The following is a 20,386-nucleotide window of genomic DNA, read 5'->3' as shown; positions in this document are numbered from 1 at the left end:
AAGAGCTTAATACAGTGTTCTTCATGCAGTAAGTACTCAATAAATATGATTGACTGATTACTTAAGAAGTGTTATGATTTTAGAAAATAAATTCAAATATGATTCAAATCAGAACCAAATACCCTTGGAAGCCTCCTGACTGCTTTCCCAACCTGAATGTGCCCCTCAGGACAATCCTAGTGGTGACCAAGGCTTTTTGAGCATTAAGACCTGACATATGGAAACATTATAACTGAAAGTGAAACTCAGGGATAAGACTTTGCCCTCTGCCTTGGATGGTAACAGCAGTCCCAATAAATGTTCCTCTGTATCAGCAAGGAAAGCAAAAGCAAAAATGAAATTGTGCTTCCATTAGAGTTGAGGTTTTCTGGATACCAAATCAAGCCACTGAACAAAAGTGTACACACTTTACCCATTACTGCACGCACACACAGAGACACATACACACACACAGTCAAGACACTTGAATGTTAAAACCATATTAAGCAACAGAAAAACTTATCCAAAGGCGCTGAGTTATGGTTGTCATGGGGGCCATCACTTTGAGTATTGTGACCTCTGCGGCAGTAAATACTGAAAGCTAAAATGTTTTGCATTCATTGGATTTTTGAAGTTTAGAAAAATATCTCCAAATACAGCAATGCAGATTCTCAAATCTGTCCCCTGCTGCATTCTGACCATTACATATTAAATCAGAATGAAAGTGTCAGCCTTGTCTCCAGCTGGAACAATATAACCGAGGACATTTCTCTCCTCTTTTCATTGTAGAGAGGACAGAGCGTTCTCTAAAAGAACTCCAAGTTTGCTCAGGGGACATTTTTTTCATTGTCTGAAGGCCCTGCCAAATTCTGTGCATGTTTTCTATCCACAATGTCATATTTCATGTGCCTTTTCTTAATCACTTTAAGAAAAAGGCTTTTCACGAAACTTCCCCTTTGAAAAATTTCCTACGTACAGTTGCAACATGTGAAGAAGAATCAATCAATCAATGGTATTTATTGAGCACTATGTGTAGGGTACTGTACTTCATGCTTGGGAGAGTAGAATTCAAAAGAATTAGCACACACATCCCCTGCCCATAACGCACTTACAGTCTAGCTTATAGCCTAGAACAAGAAAAAGAAATATGTAAAGAATTCTATAGTCTTGAATGCAGAAAGCACAAGATTAATCTAGCCTTGCAAATTGGCATAGGTCTGACAGGATAATGATAATGATGGCAGTTACGTGCCAACGTTATGTCCCAAATACTGGGCTAAGTGGTTGTCTATGGCATTAATATTAATAGAATTATTCATTCATTCAATAGTATTTATTGAGCACTTACTATGTGCAGAGCACTGTACTAAGCGCTTGGAATGTACAATTTGGCAACAGAGAGAGACAATCCCTGCCCAATGACGGGCTCACAGTCTAATCAATAGTAATAATGGCATTTGTTAAGCGCTTACTATGTGCCAAGCACTGTTCTAAGTACTGGGGTAGATACAAGGTAATCAGGTTGTCCCACATGGGGCTCACAGTCTTAACCCCCATTTTACAGATGAGGTAACTGAGGCACAGAGAAGTTAAGTGACTTGTCCAAAGTCACACAGCTGACAAGTGGAGTCAGGATTAGAACCCATGACCTCTAACTCCCAAGCCTGTGCTTTTTCCACTGAGCCATGCTGCTTCAATTACAGACATGTACATATATACGCAAGTGCTGTGAAGCAGGAGGGGGTGTAGAGCCAAGGGAGTGAGTTGGGGTGATGCGGAGGGGATGGAGAGCTGAGGAAAAGAGGGTCTTAGTCTGGGAAAATGATGGTATTTGTTAAGCGCTTACTATGTGCCAAGCATTGTTCTAAGCGCTTGGGGACATACAAGGTAATCAGGTTGTCCCACGTGGGGCTCATGGTCTTAATCCCCATTTTTACAGATGAGATAACTGAGGCACAGAGGAGTTAAGTGATTTGCCCAAAGTCACACAGCTGACAAGTGGCGGAGCCGGCATCAAAATCCATGACCTCTAACTCCCAAGCCCGTGCCCTTTCCACTGAGCCACACAGAGTGTGAGCCCCATGTGGGAAATGAACTGTGTCCAACCTGATTTGCTTGTATCTACCCCAGTGCCTGACATATAATGAGCACTTCAAAAACACCGTTAAAAAAAAAAAGTGCTGGAGTTGATGCAAGATGATCAGATTGAACACCGTGCCTGCCCTATTTGGGACTCACAGTCTTAGATGCGTGATTTACCTCAAATATCATTAGTATTATAGTGGGAGTGTTAGGTTTCTTTGCTTCCTATTCCCTCAAAACTCCTTTCGTTCTTTCCTCTTTCTTCTCCCTCTAGGCCTGCATCCAAACTGTTCATTGAAATGGAATTACCTTTTGGGCCTAGTATGCCTTGCCTCCTTCTTCTTCTAGTTGAAATTTTAGCTTGAGGTTCACACCCTCCAGGAAGCTTTCTTTGACTAGTCCACCAGATCTCCAAATCAATGTCACAATCCATAATCCACCCCTCCTTTTTCAACCCATTCCTAAACTATGTAGTGATCAATCAGACACAAAAGATACTGTTGATGGTGAGATTCTGCCGATGTGTGTAGTCTGTACCCTCCAAATTACAGTAGGGCCCTATTTCTAATTCATTACCCTGAGGAGCCAAGGGCTTCATTATACACTAGGGCTGCTCAGATATCTAGTGTACGATTGGCTCTCCTGTCACTTAAACCATGAGACCATCACTAAACTATCCCCCTCATATAGGATTTTGGATTAGGGTTTGGAGAGGAGTGGCAAGGTTCACTACACCACAGCAGATTGTGAATTTTTAGCAAGTAGTGTTAACAGTTTCCACTGAGCCATCTATAAAGGACTTGTCCAGTCCTCAAGCAGTGCAGCACTGGCTCCAAAGCCTTTACCAGGGAATAAATATTGAAGAGTCAGGGAGAATAACATATGTGAATTACTGAGGCAGAGAAGTAGGCTTGTTCTCCACCATTTTAGCTTGTATAGGAACAGTCTCTGGCTCTGCTCCTGGCCGTTCCCCATGTCCCTCACCCCCATAGTGGGAAATGCCATTTAGCCCTTGGGTACGATGGATGGTAGTGTGAGAGTGCGATTTGCAATAAAAGGTGTTTAGTTGGATGACAAACTGGTGGCCTTTGGAGAGTGTAGTCCAGAGGCAAGGGTTCCTGGGGATAGCCATTCCAGAGGAGCACTTATTTTGCTATCCCAGCATGGTGGCTAGGAGGAGCTCCTGTAATTGTTTTAGCACCAAGGGGTTAGAACAGATCTGGCAAACCATCCAAGGTACTCACTGGGCCCAGGTACCTCTTGATTTCAGGGGTTCCAGGCCCCTTTAAATTTTCAGTACCCTTCTTTGAGGCTGGATGTGTTTGTGTGCGTTTGTGTCTGTGCATGTAATAATAATAATAATGATATTTGTTAAGCACTTATTATGTGCCAAGCACTGTTCTAAGCACTGGGGTAGGTACACAGTAATCAGGTCGCCCCACATGGCGCTCACAATCTTCATCCCCGTTTTACAGGTGAGGTAACTGAGGCACAGAGACATTAAATGACTTGCCCAAGGTCATACAGCAGACAAGTGGCAGAGCTAGGATTAGAACCCAAGACCTCTGACTCCCAAGCCTGTGCTCTTTCCACTAAGCCACGCTGCTTCTCATGTGTGTAGGAACATTTATACAATATATATGTGTGTGCATTATAATTACTGTCATTACTGCTAGTATTATCACTGTGTGTTGAGTAATGTTCTAAGCAAGGGGTAGATAGAGGTTGATCGATTAATCCATCAATCGATTGTATTTAATGAGCACTTACTGTGTGCACAGCACTGTACTTAGAGCTTGGGAGAGTACAATACAACAGAGTTGGTAGACAAGGTCCCTGTCCATAAAGAGCTTGCAATCTAGAGTGGGAGACAATCAAACATATTTATTGAGCACTTATTGGGTGCAAAGCATTGTATTAAGTGCTTGGGAGAGTATGATATATAACAGAGTTGGTAGACACACTCCCTATAGCGTGGCTCAGTGGAAAGAGCCTGGGCTTGGGAGTCAGAGGTCATGGGTTTGAATCTCGGCTCTGCCACGTGTCAGCTGTGTGACTGTGGGCAAGTCACTTAACTTCTCTGCGCCTCAGTTACCTCATCTGTAAAATGGAGATTAACTGTGAGCCTCACGTGGGACAACCTGATTGTCCTGTATCTACCCCAGCGCTTAGAACAGTGCTCTGCACATAGTAAGTGCTTAACAAATACCAACATTAATTAATTACCATTACTATTATTATTAGTGGAACGAGCACAGGCCTAGGTGTCAGAGGATCTGGGTTCTAATTATGGCTCTGCCAGTTGCTTGCTGTGTGATCTTGAGCATGTCACCTAACTTCTATGTGCCTCAGTTTCACCTAATATAAAATGGGGATTAAATAACTTCTCCCTCTTACTTGGACTGCGAGCCTTGTGTGGGACAGGGACTGTGCCTGTCCTGATTAACTTGTATCTAACCCAGTGTTTAAAACAGGACTTGACACATAATAAGCCCTCAGCAGATATCATGATAATAAAAATAAAGGATACAAATCCAAGCACAAGGGTGACATAGAAGAGAGGGGGAGTAGGGGAAATGAGGGTTTAATTGGGGAATCCTCTTAGAGGAGATGAGATTTCAATAAGGTTTTGAAGGTGGGGAGAGTGATAGTCTGCCAGATATGAAGGAGGAGGGAGTTCCAGGTAAGAGATCAGTGGCAAGATAGACGAAATTGAAGTACAGTGAGTGAATAGGTTGGTAGTACAGAAGTGAAGTGATTGTGCTAGGCTGTAATAGGAAATCAGTAACATAAAACAGGAGTAGGGGCAAGGTGATTGAGTGCTTTAAAACCGATGTGTAAGGAGTTTCTGTTTGATGCAGAGGCGGATGGGCAACCATTAGAGGTTTTTGATGAGCGGGGAGATGTGGACTGAATATTTTTTAGAAGAAGGATCCAGGCAGCAGAGTCAAGTATGGATTGGAATGGGGAGAGACAGGAGATAGAGAGGTCAGAAAGGAGGCAGATGTAGTAATCAAGGAGTGATAGGATAAGTGACTGGATAGCACTTATCCAGCATAGTAGCAGTTTGGATTGAGAGGAAAGGGCAGATTTTAGCAATGTCATGAAAGTTGAACCAAAAAGATTTTTTGACAGATTGAATATGTCGGTTGCATGAGAGAGATGAGCCGAGGATAATGGCAAATCACACAGTCCCTGTCTCACTTGGGGCTCACAGTGTAACAGGGAAAACAGACATTGAATCCCCATTTTACAGATGAGGAACCTGAGGCCCAGAGAAGTGAAGTAACTTGCCCATGGTCACACAGCAGGCAAGTGGTGGATCCAGGATTAGAACTCCAGTCCTCTGACTTCCAGGCCCAGGCTCTTTCCAGTAGACCACACTGCTCCTTTGTTGTCCTTTGCACTGAGTCGTCCACCAAGCCCTCCTCACTTGCCCGCCAGTCCCTCCTCACTCGCCCACCAGCTCCTCCCCTCACATGCTGTCACACGTGCACTTCCAGAGACGCTTTAGCCCTTGGGCAGAAGCATCAACTGTCCTGGCTACTGTCCTCAGGGGAGTCCACCACATCCGCCTCCGCCACCTATCTCACTTCTCATTTCACATCCTTCCCCCCACCGCTCACCTCTCCAACCTCTCCAAATGCCAACCCACCACCCCGGATCATGCAACACATATACCTCCCCCGATTAGACTGTAAACCCATCATTGGGTGGGGATTGTCTCTATCTGTTGCCTAATTGTATATTCCAAGTGCTTAGTACAGTGCTCTGCACATAGTAAGCACTCAATAAGTACTATTATTATTATTACTATTGAATGAATGAATGAATGAATGAGCATTTAGGGAAGTTTCCTTATCAGTGAGAGTTCCTTCAAAGACTGAAGTGGTACTGAAATCCCAGCCCCACTAGGCACACAAAGATTGCCCCTTGTTGCACTGTCTAGTGGGTTCTTTGTTGCAAATGGCAGGAGGAAATGGGAGTCCATAGAGAAGGAGAGTGATCAGGACTGGAGATGTAGATTTGGCAATCACCTGCACAGAGATGGTATTTGAAGCCACTGGAGAAAATGAGTTCTCCAAAGGAGTGGGTGTAGATGGAGAACTGAAGGGGACCCAGAAGTGAGCCTTAAGGAACCCCCACAGTTGGAGGATGGGAGACAGAAGAAGCCAGCAAAAAAGACCTGGAAGGAGCTGTCTGAGACTTAGGAGAACCAGGAGGGGATAGTTTCAGTAAAGCTAAGATTAGATAGGGTTTCAAGGAGAAACCCCCTCTTCTAAACTGTAAGCTTGTTGTGGGCAGTAACATTTCTGCTAATTCTGTTGTACTGTACTCTCCCAAGCACTTAATACAGTGCTCTGCACATAGTAAATGCTCCATAAATATGATTGATTGATTAAGTCTACAGTGTTGAAGCAGCTGAGAAGGTGAGGAGGATTAGGATGGAGAAGAGGCTGTTGGATTTGGCAAGAAGGGGGTCACTCGGGACTCTAGAGAGGACAGTTTCTGTGGAGTGAAGGTGACAGAATCCAGATTGGAGGGGGTCAAGGAGAGAAATGGAGTTGAGGAAGTAGGAGGCAGTGGGTGTAAACAGCTCCACCTAATAATTCTCTCTGTCTGCTTAAACAGAACCACTCTTTCCTTCCTTGTAGTTCACTTAAGTGGTCAAACTGCCAGATTTCATGAGTCATACCACTTTGTCTAGTGCTGTACTTTTCTGTGCTCTTAAAAGCATTTCCTCTGCCTTCCCCATCCCCACTCTGTGGTGTTAGGTTCCCCATTTCAGCTCATTCAGCTCAAATGAGTGCTCAGATGGTTGATAGAATGGCAAAACCAACTGGAGATGTGAGGATTAGTATGGTAATGTTTTCTGGAGGAAATGGTGTTTTTTGACCCTGAAGTGGGGAAGAGATGTGCTCTGGGTGTGTTTGAGTGATGGGAATATCGTCTGCAAGTTTTTTTTAAGGGATGGGCCTATAGCTGAATCAATCCTTGAACTACTGCCCCTAAAAAGTTCAATGCTTCCTGCAGCCTATTGAATTGAAGGAGTTTCAGAAGCATGTTCTATTGCCAGAATCAGGATCCTTGTTGAATTCTCCACCAAGCCTGTTTAGATGAAATGGGAAGCAGCATGGCCTAGTGGTAGGGGAACAGGGCTGGAACCAGGAAACCTGGGTTCTCAACCCAGCTCTACCACTTGCTTGCTCTATGACCTTGAGTGAATGACAAACTTTTTGGTGCCTCCATTTCCTCACCTGTAAAATTGTGATTGATCAATTGATAGTATTTACTGAGCATTAGTGTGTGCAGAGCACTGTACTAAGCATTGGAGAGTACAAAATAACAGAGTTGGCAGACATATTCCCTGTCCACAATACCTGTTCTTCCCAGTGTGGGACAGGGGTTGCATCTGATCTAATTGGACTGTAGCTACCCTGTTCTGATCACATAGTAGGTGTTTAACAAATGCTATTATTAATAGTAATAATATTAATGTGGTTGTTATTATTAACAGAACTAGGCTAATTGCTTAAACCAACTTTAATCCAGTAATAGAGTGGAAAGGATTAGATAGAACACCACAAGCTCTGACAAAACCAACTATGCCCTCATGGAACCGTGTCAGAAGTCGCACAGATTTCCCAGGGCGGCCAAATTACTAAGTGTCATAAAAATTTTGTGCTATCTCCAGAAAGTGGCATATCTGAGGGTGGGTGGGTGAACATATGATGTGGAGTAGGAGTTTACAACTGTTTAATTCCTCCCAAATGTGTTCTGACCTCCCTGGGCATGTGCATAAACTCCCTGAAAATCTAACAATCAAGTTGCTTCAGTGAACTTCCGCTACAAGCTAATCTTTAATCTGACTGGTAAACAACCTGCCCCACCCGAACAGATTTTTACCAGCTTTCTGTTCTTTCTCATCTAGGCTGTTTAAATTGGTTTGTTCAAAGACGTATTCTTTATTTCACTCATGCCCTTCCCTGAACATGGGTTGTGAACCAAAGTGCAATGTGTGGTTCTGATTAAAGTCTCTTATTTCATTTTCCTTGCGTGAAATTAGGGTTTGTAGAAGCCAAGTTGCAAATTAATTTAAAAGAGGGAAATCAGCTATGACCCTCATTTTACGGGAAAAGGAAAAAAAAGAAGAAAACTGGCAGTCTTGAATGAGGAAAGCTCAAAGTAAGCACATCTGGAAAGTGATTTTCCCCTTCATTAGTCAAAAATAGAATCTGGGTTTAATGAAACAATTGCATTGTCCCATGGCTCATCCTCGTCTAATCTTTAACTGCCTTCCGTGTTTGGAAACTCCCCCATAAAAAGTCGTTTTGTTTAAACCAAGTACCTTTTGAGATCACTAGATGGCACCAAACACAACACACAATGCAAGTCCTCAAGAAAAGTCAAGAACTCGATTTTGAAAAAATATCAGGTTAGTTTCTTGACTACATTCTTCTCTTCAAATTCACTATTTGATTTTGTGAACACTTTTTCCTTCATCCTCCCAGATCCTTAAATGAACAGAACCAGACGCTCCGTCTTTTAAAAAAAAAAAAAAACAATGGAAGGCACTGGGCACTGCATTGCCTCTTATCTGGTCTCCTCCACAAGTTCTCCAAAATAAGAGCTAGTGTTTCTGTAATGACTACCACTCATTTGTGGTTTTCTCTAATGCAGATATGAACGCACTTAGCTTATTTAAATGCCCAGTCTCTTGGTTTTCCCCAACTCTTGTTTTGTTTTGTAAACAATAGAAGGAGGAAAATGTGAACTCAAGGCCCATGGCTCCAGGGCTGTCTTGGCAAGTTACCAAAGAAGAAAGTGGGAATTATAGACCTGAAAAGATCCAAGTCAGCGAGTGGACAAGGACAAAACTGGGGACATTGGAGAGCATTATAAACATCATGAATGCAGCTTTCTCTGATTCTCCTGGGTCTTTTTGAGTTTGCCACTTACAGTGCAAAGTTGAGGCTCCACGTCAATCTCTGACCCCTCTAGATTGCTCCCTTCTCAGTACTTCTTCAGTTTTTCACACAAAGTCCTGTCAGTTACAGTCCAGGACTTTAAAACCATTGACCTGTAGCATTTATCTGCATATCCCTATACATCATTGCTTCACTCTACTGGAATGTAATTTAATGCCTGCTTCCTCCACTACACTGCATAATACTCTGAGGGCAGGAATCATGTCTACTAACTCTATTATACTCTCCCAAGCACTTAGTACAGTGCTCTGCTATACCTACACTATTGACTGATTGATTGATAAAAGGTTGCTACGTGAACATTTCTGCTAATGGGAGTCTCAAATGGTTTAGATGGTAAGACAACCACGTCTACATAGGTATAGCTGCTCTCTTACTCATAATGATGGTATTTTTAAAGCACTTACTATGTACTGTACTATACTGTATTGTGTCCCAAGCACTGGGCTAAATACCGAGATAAATACAAGATGATCAGATTGGACAGAGTCCCTGTGCCATATGGGGCTCACAGGAGGGAGAGCCAGTATCTTATCCCCATTTTACTGATGAAGAAACTGAGACCAAGAGAAGAGAAGTGACATACCCAAGATCACAGAAGAGTCAAGTGGCGGAGCCAGGATTAAAACCCAGGTCACCTGACTCCTACCACCATGATCTTTCCAGTAGGTCATGCTGCACTGCATTCTCTCTCCTGCATACCATCCACATGAAGCTGGGAAAAGGCGTAATTGGGCAAAAGATGCACTAGCCTCATTTTGACCAACATAAACTGAAGAGGTTTGCTGAAACCTTGAAATATATTATCCACCCCCAAACCTTGGACTACCTGAAAACTTACCCATCTTAGAGAAAGTCAGAACCAACGCAGGATACTTGGCATTTAAAGTCATTATGCCTTGCCAAATATAATTCCAACCCAGTGAACAAGGATTTGCTGCTTATCCAAGAATGTACGTCCTTTTAAATGGAAACCAAGTCCAAATATTGGGTGATAATGAGGGACTTTGTGCATTTCACAAAGAAAGCCGAGCAGTTTTCAACAGAGACATTTGGGGAGGATTTTCTTTGAGGAAAAAACACCACAAATACTACTTGCTGAAAAGAAGAAGCAGTCAAGTAATGAGTCAAAGCAGAAAAAGCAAAGTTGGTGACTGGATTTTCTCTTTCAGTATGCAGAATAAAGCATGAAAAATTTCACATGAGCATATTTCTTACTATAAACCTAATAAAGTTATTTAGAGCCTGATGAAAACTATAACTTCATTTCATTATAAGCACATTTACAAGGAGTAGATCACTAAGCAATAACACAGATAGTAGGAGTTGTGATGTCAGAAAATCTTTAGGGCAGAGATTAGATAGAAGCAATTTCTGAGAACTGACCTGCCATAGAAGTCATACTCACTTAGATGTAACCTTGTACTACATAACTACTGCCCTTCTTTATATTAGAAGTGGGTGGAAGAAAATGTCCTATGCCCCCTTCATACGGAGGTAAACAATTGGATGGTGATTCGGAGGACTTTAAACCTATCAGAAATCCTTTGAACCTTAGCGATATACTTGAATAAGTACCACCACCAAATCAAGAGGGATGTCATGGAATCAACTCTGGCAATCAATCAATCAATCAAGAGTAATTGTCGGGCACTTTCTGTCTGAAAAACACTGTATTAAGTGCTTATGATGGTGTCACGGAATTCACGGTAATAGCCATTCTCTCCTAGACCCCCTCCAATCTGGCTTCCGTCCCCTCCACTCTACCGAGACTGCTCTCTCTAAGGTCACCCGTGACCTCCTTCTTGCCAAATCCAATGGCTCCTACTCCATTCTAATCCTCCTTGACCTCTCTGCTGCCTTTGACACTGCCGACCATCCCCTCCTCCTCCATACCTTATCTCACCTTGGCTTCACGGACTCTGTCCTCTCCTGGTTCTCCTCTTACCTCTCTGGCCAGTCATTCTCGGTCTCCTTCGCTGGAGCCTCCTCCCCCTCCCATCCTTTAACTGTTGGAGTTCCTCAAGGGTCAGTTCTTGGCCCTCTTCTGTTCTCCATTTACACTCACTCCCTCGGTGAACTCATTCGCTCTCACGGCGTTGACTACCATCTCTACGCAGATGACACGCAGATCTACATCTCTGCCCCTGTCCTCTCCCCCTCCCTTCAGGCTCGCATCTCCTCCTGCCTCCAGGACGTCTCCACCTGGATGTCAGCCTGCCACCTAAAACTCAACATGAGCAAGACTGAGCTCCTCATCTTCCCTCCCAAGCCCGGTCCTCTCCCAGACTTCCCTATCACCCTGGATGGCACAACCATCCTTCCCGTCTCTCGGGCCCGCAATCTCGGTGTCATCCTTGACTCGTCTCTCTCGTTCACCCCACACATCCTATCCGTTACCAAGACCTGCCGGTTTCACCTCTACAATATCGCCAAGATCCGCCCTTTCCTCTCCACCCAAACGGCTACCTTACTGTTACGGGCTCTCGTTATATCCCGGCTAGACTACTGTGTCAGCCTTCTCTCTGACCTCCCTTCCTCCTCTCTCACCCCGCTCCAGTCTATTCTTCACTCCGCTGCCCGGCTCATCTTTCCGCAGAAACGATCTGGGCATGTCACTCCCCTTCTTAAACAACTCCAGTGGTTGCCTATCAACCTCCGCTCCAAACAAAAACTCCTCACTCTAGGCTTCAAGGCTCTCCATCACCTTGCCCCTTCCTACCTCTCCTCCCTTCTCTCTTTCTACCACCCACCCCGCACGCTCCGCTCCTCTGCCGCCCACCTCCTCACCGTCCCTCGGTCTCGCCTATCCCGCCGTCGACCCCTGGGTCACGTCCTCCCGCGGTCCTGGAACACCCTCCCTCCTCACCTCCGCCAAACTGATTCTCTTTCCCTCTTCAAAACCCTACTTAAAACTCACCTCCTCCAAGAGGCCTTCCCAGACTGAGCTCCTCTTCTCCCTCTACTCCCTCTGCCATCCCCCCTTTACCTCTCCGCAGCTTAACCCTCTTTTTCCCCTTTTCCCTCTGCTCCTCCACCTCTCCCTTCCCATCCCCACAGCACTGTACTCGTCCGCTCAACTGTATATATTTTCGTTATCCTATTTATTTTGTTAATGAATTGTACATCGCCTCGATTCTATTTAGTTGCCATTGTTTTTACGAGATGTTCTTCCCCTTGACGCTGTTTAGTGCCATTGTTCTTGTCTGTCCGTCTCCCCCGATTAGACTGTAAGCCCGTCAAACGGCAGGGACTGTCTCTATCTGTTGCCGACTTGTTCATCCCAAGCGCTTAGTACAGTGCTCTGCACATAGTAAGTGCTCAATAAATACTATTGAATGAATGAAATCGGCTCCAACAACCTCACAGACAGCTCTTCCTTAGCTAAAAGTCAGATGAGTTCAGAGATAGAGTCTTCTGTCAAGAATAACAGATGATCCTTGATCCTTGGAATTAGTTGATTGCCCAGAGCCACTTGCACTCACTTCTTTCTTCAGTTGTATTCCTGCTGTGTTACTGACACAGAGTGCAACGTATATGCTATGCGCTTATGTGTTACATTCTTTATTTAAACAACTTAACTTGGCATCTAACTTCAGGCCTATTCTCAACTCACACCTACTTCAATTGTATCTGTTGTATGCTATCTACCTAAACCCTACAAGGATAATTGTAGCTCAGCCATGATTTTTGCTGAGCAGGAGGTGGAGAATGATGTCTGGAAGGTTTGTGAATTGCAGAGGTAAGTAATCCCCTGAATCTTGAAGCCTTGCTGTGGGCAGGGAACACATCTCCCAACTCAAACTCCACACAGTAAGTGTTCAATAAGCAGCATTGATTGGTTGATTGAGAGACATAAGAAGCCTATGGAAAACAGAAATCAGTTTCACTCTATTGTTGACTGAATAAACCCAGATTTGACCCTCTCTGACCCAATATAATGCTCTGTATCCTGGGAGAACAGTGAGTATTTCATGATTCCTTGTTTAGGGGTTTTGATATCTTTAGTCCTATTTGCCCCCCTCAGTACCACACCTGGAGAGTTTCCCATACTCTACCAGTCTCGACTACAGGAGGGAAAGTCAAGCAGAAGCATATCTATTCAATTCCTAGTTTGAGCAGTGACTAGTGAGTGGAAGGCAATCTGCTACAAGTCAAAGTCACCTGTGCTGGGCAGCAGTGGCATGGGAGAGAGTCGAGGCGGGAGACTCAAGTTTACTGCACGGAAGGTGGCAATGGTAAAACACTTCCATGTTTTTACCAAGAAAACTCTCTGGATAAACTACCAGAACAATGGCAGATGGAGGTGGGGCGTCCTGGGAGAGACGTGTCCATGGGATCGCTATGGTGAGAGACGACTCAACAGCATAAGACAAGTCCTATTTTAAGGTAAATAGAAAGGTTTATTGACAAATCTGTCACCTCAGTTTCACTCTTATTGGATTTTCCATTATTTAATTTTCTCATCTGCTGATGATTTTAGTATTTTATATTTCTCACAAATAGCATGCATTATATTTCAGCTCTCCTAATTTAAACACAAAACTTGCCATTCTGCTTTCCAGGAGGAAGGAGGTCAGGTTTCCCTTAGGCTAACGAAGATCAAGCATTATCCTTTGCTCTGTATAATATCCCCTCCTGACCTGTACTATCCAGATGATTTTTCTTCCGAGATGATTACCCCACATCGGGTCTGACAGCAACCCAGCTGAAAGTTTTATTCACGACCATACAATCCACCTCTCAATTGTTTTCTCTCCCAAAGAGACAAACACAGATACACAACTGGGCATTCTACTAAGAGCATCTTGCCAGCTTGATTTTTAGAGCTTCATCCCCAGTAATTTACTACCCAGTAGTAGCATCAATCATATTTAATATATGATTTAATATGTAATACCACAATTATTATTTATTAAGCACTTGTGTGGGCGGTGCTGCACTAATGCTTGGCAGTGTACTGTTTAACAGAGTTGGTAGACATGTTCCCTCTCTATAAGGAACTTACAGTCTAGAGGGAGTTTGCAGTCTAACTAGGTGATGTTTAGGGCAATTGGGTTACTTATTTGAAGAGTTTAGTGCATACAAAGGGTACCAGTTTGGGTCCTGAAAAATTAATATCTATTGAAAAATAAAGGCTAGAAATAGGGCATCTTTCCTTAAATTCTTTTTATTTGTTCCTGTTTATAATCCCCAAAAGGACCAAGACAGGCCAATTTGGCATTCAGACAGATGTCTTTTCAGGTTTTATAGAGGGCTGGTATGATTACTAGAACTGCTATTGTCAAACAGCAATATGTGTACTTTTTATACCCCTATTTACTTTTCAGAATTTTGCAAGAGAGAGCATCTCTTTGTTTTCCAAAAGAAATCACTCTACTAGGAGACATACATCTGAGTTTCTGTCTGGGGTTTTATCTTTTATGTGTCATAGCTATACTTTCTCCAAAAAAGGAGTTTTTCATCTTTACTTTGACTCAGAGACTTTTCCCTGTTTCCTGGAAGGCTATCTGAAATTCTGAAACCAATCCAACCCATTAGTATCTACTGGTGAAACACTATTGACAATGTGTCTAATGTAGACATCTGAGCACCTCTCCACCCTGATGAAATGCAAACTTACAACTAGCCACCTCTCCTGGTTTGTGTACTAGGGAAAAGATTGTTAAGGGTTGTTCAGATAGATAGGAATCCATTTCACTGAATTACCTAGTTTCTCTCTCTGAAAAATACGAAAAACCTCTTGCAGGAGGTCCTGAGTAAGAGATTAATGGCCAGAAACTATAACTATCCCTTTGGCATGTACGAGATGGTGAGCTCCTGAGAAGCAGCATGGGATACAAGGTAATCAAGTTGTCCCACGTGGGGCTCCCAGTTTTAATCCCCATTTTACAGATGAGGTAACCGTGGCACAGAGAAGTGAAGTGTTTTGCTCAAGGTCACACAGCAGACAAGCGGCGGACAGGGATTAAAATCGACAACCTTCTTACTCCCAGGCTCCTCCTCTATCCACTACACCATGCTGCTTCTCTATGTTTAGCCCTTTCCTCTTTTTCACTGGCTGTTGTCTCCATGTTCACAACTTTTACTTTACTAAAACATGGCACTATAAAGTGCTATCATCAACAGCATTTACCACATGCCTATTCTGTGCAGAGCACTGTTCTTGGGGACATACTGCCAAAGAAAAACTATTCTGTCTTTTCTAGAGGAGCTTATAGTTTAATAGGGAAGACAAGCAGTTATGATTTGTCAAGCACACCATAGATTATACAAGAGGTAGCTACACATAATAAAAACAAAAGGACTATAAATAATTAAATGAATAATAATCAGAGTATTCAAATGGCTGCTAAGTGCTTGAGTTGCTGGGTTTGACTCAAACACATTTAATTCATTTTGGAGTTCTATCAAGGAAAGAGGAGTCAATCAGCCTATAAAAAATTTCATTCTGTATGTCTGAAATTAAAGACTTTTTAAAGTGTTTTGGTCACTATTTCAATATATATTACTAATACCATGAGACTCATTTTTTCCTTTTGTGAAAGTTACCAAGTCAAGAGAATCTTTTCAGCCACACACACACACACACACACACACACACACATCTAGGTGAATTTTACCCTCAACTGGTGTCTTCTCTGTGTCCAAAGGAAAACTTTATTCAAGTCATGTGCGAGAGAGGGTCATGAACTAGAACGCAGTGATTATTTGCATGTGCTTACAGTCCCTTTGCCCTAGGCTGTGTGTTAAACTGATCTCACCCTTCAAAACTTTGGGGTGAACTAAACCAGTATTGCCTGAAAAGCTGGCTTAACTACAAACCAGAGCTGAAATGGAGATCTTAATGGACAAGTGTGTCTTAATAATGTTGGTATTTGTTAAGCGCTTACTATGTGCCGAGCACTGTTCTAAGCGCTGGGGTAGACATAGGGGAATCAAGTTGTCCCACGTGAGGCTCACAGTCTTAATCCCCATTTTACAGATAAGGGAACTGAGGCACAGAGAAGTTAAGTGACTTGCCCACAGTCACACAGCCGACAAGTGGCAGAGCTGGGATTCGAACTCATGAGCCCTGACTCCAAAGCCCGTGCTCTTTCCACTGAGCCACGCTGCTTCCACTCCCAACTTATCTGACCTACTGGTCCTCAAATTTCTACTTTAATCAATGTTAGGTACATGGCAGGCTAAGCCAAGGGTGCTATTGGAAGTGGGGACAGCCTCTGTGGCCTAAACTTTAGGGGTCCCTGATCCAGATCATATATTCCTACTTTCTTGATGTGAGGAACAGCGGAATCTAGGTTCTCCTAATATACTGACCTGGATTGAAATACAATCCCCCACACGGCAGTACTTTTTAAATGAATGTCACCCCTGGTGGCTTAGTCCTGCAAGCAGAATATCCCCTGTTTTCATACATCACTCTAGGTTGGGAATGCTGACTTCTTTCATATGTACTCGTATGCTTGATTTACTTTTGGCAACTGTGCAGTGGCTGGAAAGACTGGGTGCTTTATATCCACCTATCTCCAGCCTAATAATAAAATTGTCCAAAGCCAAATTTTCAGCCAAGGAAAAAAAAAAGCCCCAGATCAGCATTTAATTAAAATGAATGGAAACTGACAGGCTGAAATGACCTCAGTTGTAAAGATATTTTTTATTTAATTTGGGAACAGAGCATTTGGGAACACATTAATAAAGATTGGCCTGCTGGCCTTTATTTAACTGAGGCTGTAGTGAGGAAGGATAATTGGTGTCATTTGTTAAAAAGTGACAATTTAATTATTGACAGTTTTGTGCAGATTTGAAAGTGGCAGGCACAGGAAACAGGTGCAGTTCAACGTAAGAATGCAAAACTATTTTCAACTGACTAATGGTTAGGGTCCCGCATACATGTGGCTATTCTATGTTCTTTGGCTTCGGGGTTCCGGTTTGAATCAATCAATGAATCAATCAATAAATATACCTTAGTTCAGTTGGCACAGAATTTTCTATACTGGATGCCTACCAGTTTGGCATCCATTTTGTTCTGGTGGTAGAACTCTTCATCTCAGACTGTCTGACTCTGGATATACCCTCAATGAAAATGAACAGAGTAACCAACCAATCAGTAGTGTTTATGGTGTGATTACTATGTGCACAGAACTGTAAGAATAAGAATAGTAACAACAGTGGTATTTGTGAAGAGCTATGTGTCAAACACTGTTCTGAGCGCTGGGGTTGATACAAGATAATCAGGTCCCACATGGGGCTCACAGTCTAAGTAGGATGGAGAATAGGTATTAAATCCACATTTTGCAGAGGACGAAATAGAGGTACAGAGAAGTGAAGTGACTTGGCCAAGGTCACACAGCAGACACGTGGTACTTAATAAACCCAACCGGTGGATGGATTGGTTGGTTGGAAAGGAGGTTGAAAATCTTGACCTGTAGCAGGAATATGGCTTTACCTGTGAATTTCAACTTTTCATCAAGGGTTGTCGTTCCATCTATATCATATACCACATCATCTACATCAGCAACCATCCATACCTGTGCCATGCTGCTTCTCTACTCATTCGATTGTATTTATTGTGTGCAGAACACTGTACTAAGTGCTTGACTATTCTTCTATCTCCAAGTCACCTGAGCTAGTAAGTGTTCAATAAACATTACTGAATGATTGGCGGGTAGCTCTAGCTTTCCACTCCTGTAACCCAGGAGGGTCATTACTGACAACAAAAACTTGTCAGGGATTTTCCTGCACTGCCCCAGAAGCCAAAACCCTCTTTTCCCAAATGATTTTTGTCCCCCGACTTTTTTTTTCTTGTTTCCAACCACTGAGGATTTTAAGAAATATAGTCCTTTGGAAATGCATCCTTTAAAGTATTTTCTCTTCCAAGAGTAATTATTCTAGGAAATTTGGGGAAAAGTCAACGCAGTCCTTGTTTCTAAAGTGAGTTCCAAAATAACTAGTTCAGAGTTGTTTTGTATATGTCAGTGGCTCATACGTTGAAATCTTTTCAGAACTCAAAAACTCCTATAGACTTGGCAGTTAACAGGAATAAGGGTCCTACCTGTTTTTGAGAAGCAATGTTGCCGAATGGAAACAGCACAGGCTTGGGAGTCAGAGGACTTGGGTTTTAATACCGGCTTCACCAGCATTAAAATGGGGATTAAATTCCTGTTTCCCTCCTACCTAGACTCTGGTCTCTCACCCTCTCGGCAGTCATGCATTTCCTCCTGCCTTCAAGTCATCTCTGCTTGGATGTTCTCCCATCACCTCAGGATTAACATGTCTAAAACTGAACACCTTATCTTCCCACCCAAACCCTGTCCTCCACAGGACTTTTCTTTCACTGTAGACAGCACCACCATGCTTCCTGTCTCATAAATCCTTAATCTTGGCATTATCCTTGACTCCTATCTCTCATTCAACACACGATCTATCACTAAATCCTACTGATTCAGCCTTCACAACATCGCTAAAATCCACCCTTTCCTCTCCATCCAAACTACTACCACGATAATCCAATCACTTAGCCTTTTCTACCTTGATTACTGTATCAGTCTCCTTACTGACCTCCCTGCCTCCTGTCTCTCCCCATTCCAGTCCATACTTCACTCTGCTGCTCAGATCATTTCTCTATGAAAACATTCAGTCCACATTTCCCCAATCCTCAAGAACTTCCAGTGGCTGTCCATCCACCTCCATATCAAACAGAAATTCCTTACCGTCGGCTTTAAAGCACTCAATTACCTTGCCCACTCCTAACTCACCTCACTAGTCAGTCAAGCACATTTATTGAGCACTTATTGTGTGCAGAACACTGTACTAAGCACTTAGGCACAATATAACAATATAACTCTCCTACTACAACCCAGCCTGCACACTTTGCTCCTCTAGTGACAACCTACTCACTGTACCTTGATCTCCTCTACCTCACCACCGGCCTCTTGCCCATGTCCTGCTTCTGGCCTGGAACACCCTCCCTTTTCATATCCAACAGACAATTACTTTCCCCACCTTTAAAGCCTTAGGAAGGTCCATCTCTTTCCCTTTTGCATCTCCCTGATTTGCTCCCTTTACTTAGCGCATCCCAGCCCCACAGCATATATATATATACATAATTTATTTATATTAATGTCTGTCTCCCCTCTAGACTGTATACTCGTTGTGACAATGTGTTATATTGTCATGTTGTATTCCCCTAAGCACTTAGTACAGTGCTCTGCATGCAGTAAGTGCTCAATAAATGTGATTAATTGACTTGGACTGTGAGCTCCGTGTGGGACAGGGACTGTGTCCAAACAGATTATCTTGTATTTCTCACAGTGCTTAGTACCCTGTTTGTCGCATAGTAATCACTTAATAAATATCCCGATTATTATATCAAAAATTGATCTTTTGGATATCAACCAATTGCATTCATTGAGGGCTTACTGTGTGCAGAGCACCGTACTAAACACTTGAGAGGGTACAATATAACAAATAACAGACATATTCCCTGTCCGCAACGAGCTTAGAGTCTAGAGGGGGAGACAGACATTACTATAAATAAATGAATAAATAAATAAATCGCAGATATGTACATAAGTGCTATAGGGCTGGGACCTTGGACATTTATTGTCTTTTGGACTGGGATATCTATTGTACATATTATAAAGTTTTATTGATTAAAAAATCATTTGCTATTTGGTACATTTTCCACTCATTGGGTGGAGAAGTGTTTCCTTTTGTTTGTTTTGAACCTACCAGACTCTCCCAGTACCACAGAAAATACCTGCTTGTAATCTTGGCATTATCTTCAACTCATCTCTCTCATTCATTCATTCATTCAATAGTATTTATTGAGCGCTTACTATGTGCAGAGCACTGTACTAAGCGCTTGGGATGAACAAGTCGGCAACAGATAGAGACAGTCCCTGCCGTTTGACGGGCTTACAGTCTAATCGGGGGAGACGGACAGACAAGAACAATGGCACTAAACAGCGTCAAGGGGAAGAACATCTCGTAAAAACAATGGCAACTAAATAGAATCAAGGCGATGTACAATTCATTAACAAAATAAATAGGGTAACGGAAATATATACAGTTGAGCGGACGAGTACAGTGCTGTGGGGATGGGAAGGGAGAGGTGGAGGAGCAGAGGGAAAAGGGGAAAATGAGGGTTTAGCTGCGGAGAGGTAAAGGGGGGATGGCAGAGGGAGTAGAGGGGGAAGAGGAGCTCAGTCTGGGAACGCCTCTTGGAGGAGGTGATTTTTAAGTAAGGTTTTGAAGAGGGAAAGAGAATCAGTTTGGCGGAGGTGAGGAGGGAGGGCGTTCCAGGACCGCGGGAGGACGTGACCCAGGGGTCG

The 20,386-nt window shown here is 43.1% G+C and overlaps 1 non-coding gene across 1 annotated transcript; it reads left to right on the top strand.

Annotated features, from left to right (window-relative positions):
• The first annotated feature begins 13,067 nt into the window (after window positions 1-13,067).
• On the top strand, window positions 13,068-13,205 carry LOC114806733. Its single transcript, XR_003754795.1, has one exon. It is a non-coding gene; the product is annotated as a small nucleolar RNA SNORA7 (small nucleolar RNA).
• Window positions 13,206-20,386: the final 7,181 nt, after the last annotated feature.

Source organism: Ornithorhynchus anatinus, chromosome X1 (genome assembly GCF_004115215.2).
Source record: "Ornithorhynchus anatinus isolate Pmale09 chromosome X1, mOrnAna1.pri.v4, whole genome shotgun sequence".
NCBI classification, from domain to species: Eukaryota; Metazoa; Chordata; class Mammalia; order Monotremata; family Ornithorhynchidae; genus Ornithorhynchus; species Ornithorhynchus anatinus.
The sequence above is the reverse complement of the archived record's forward strand: the minus strand, read 5'-3'. Positions and strand labels throughout refer to the sequence as shown.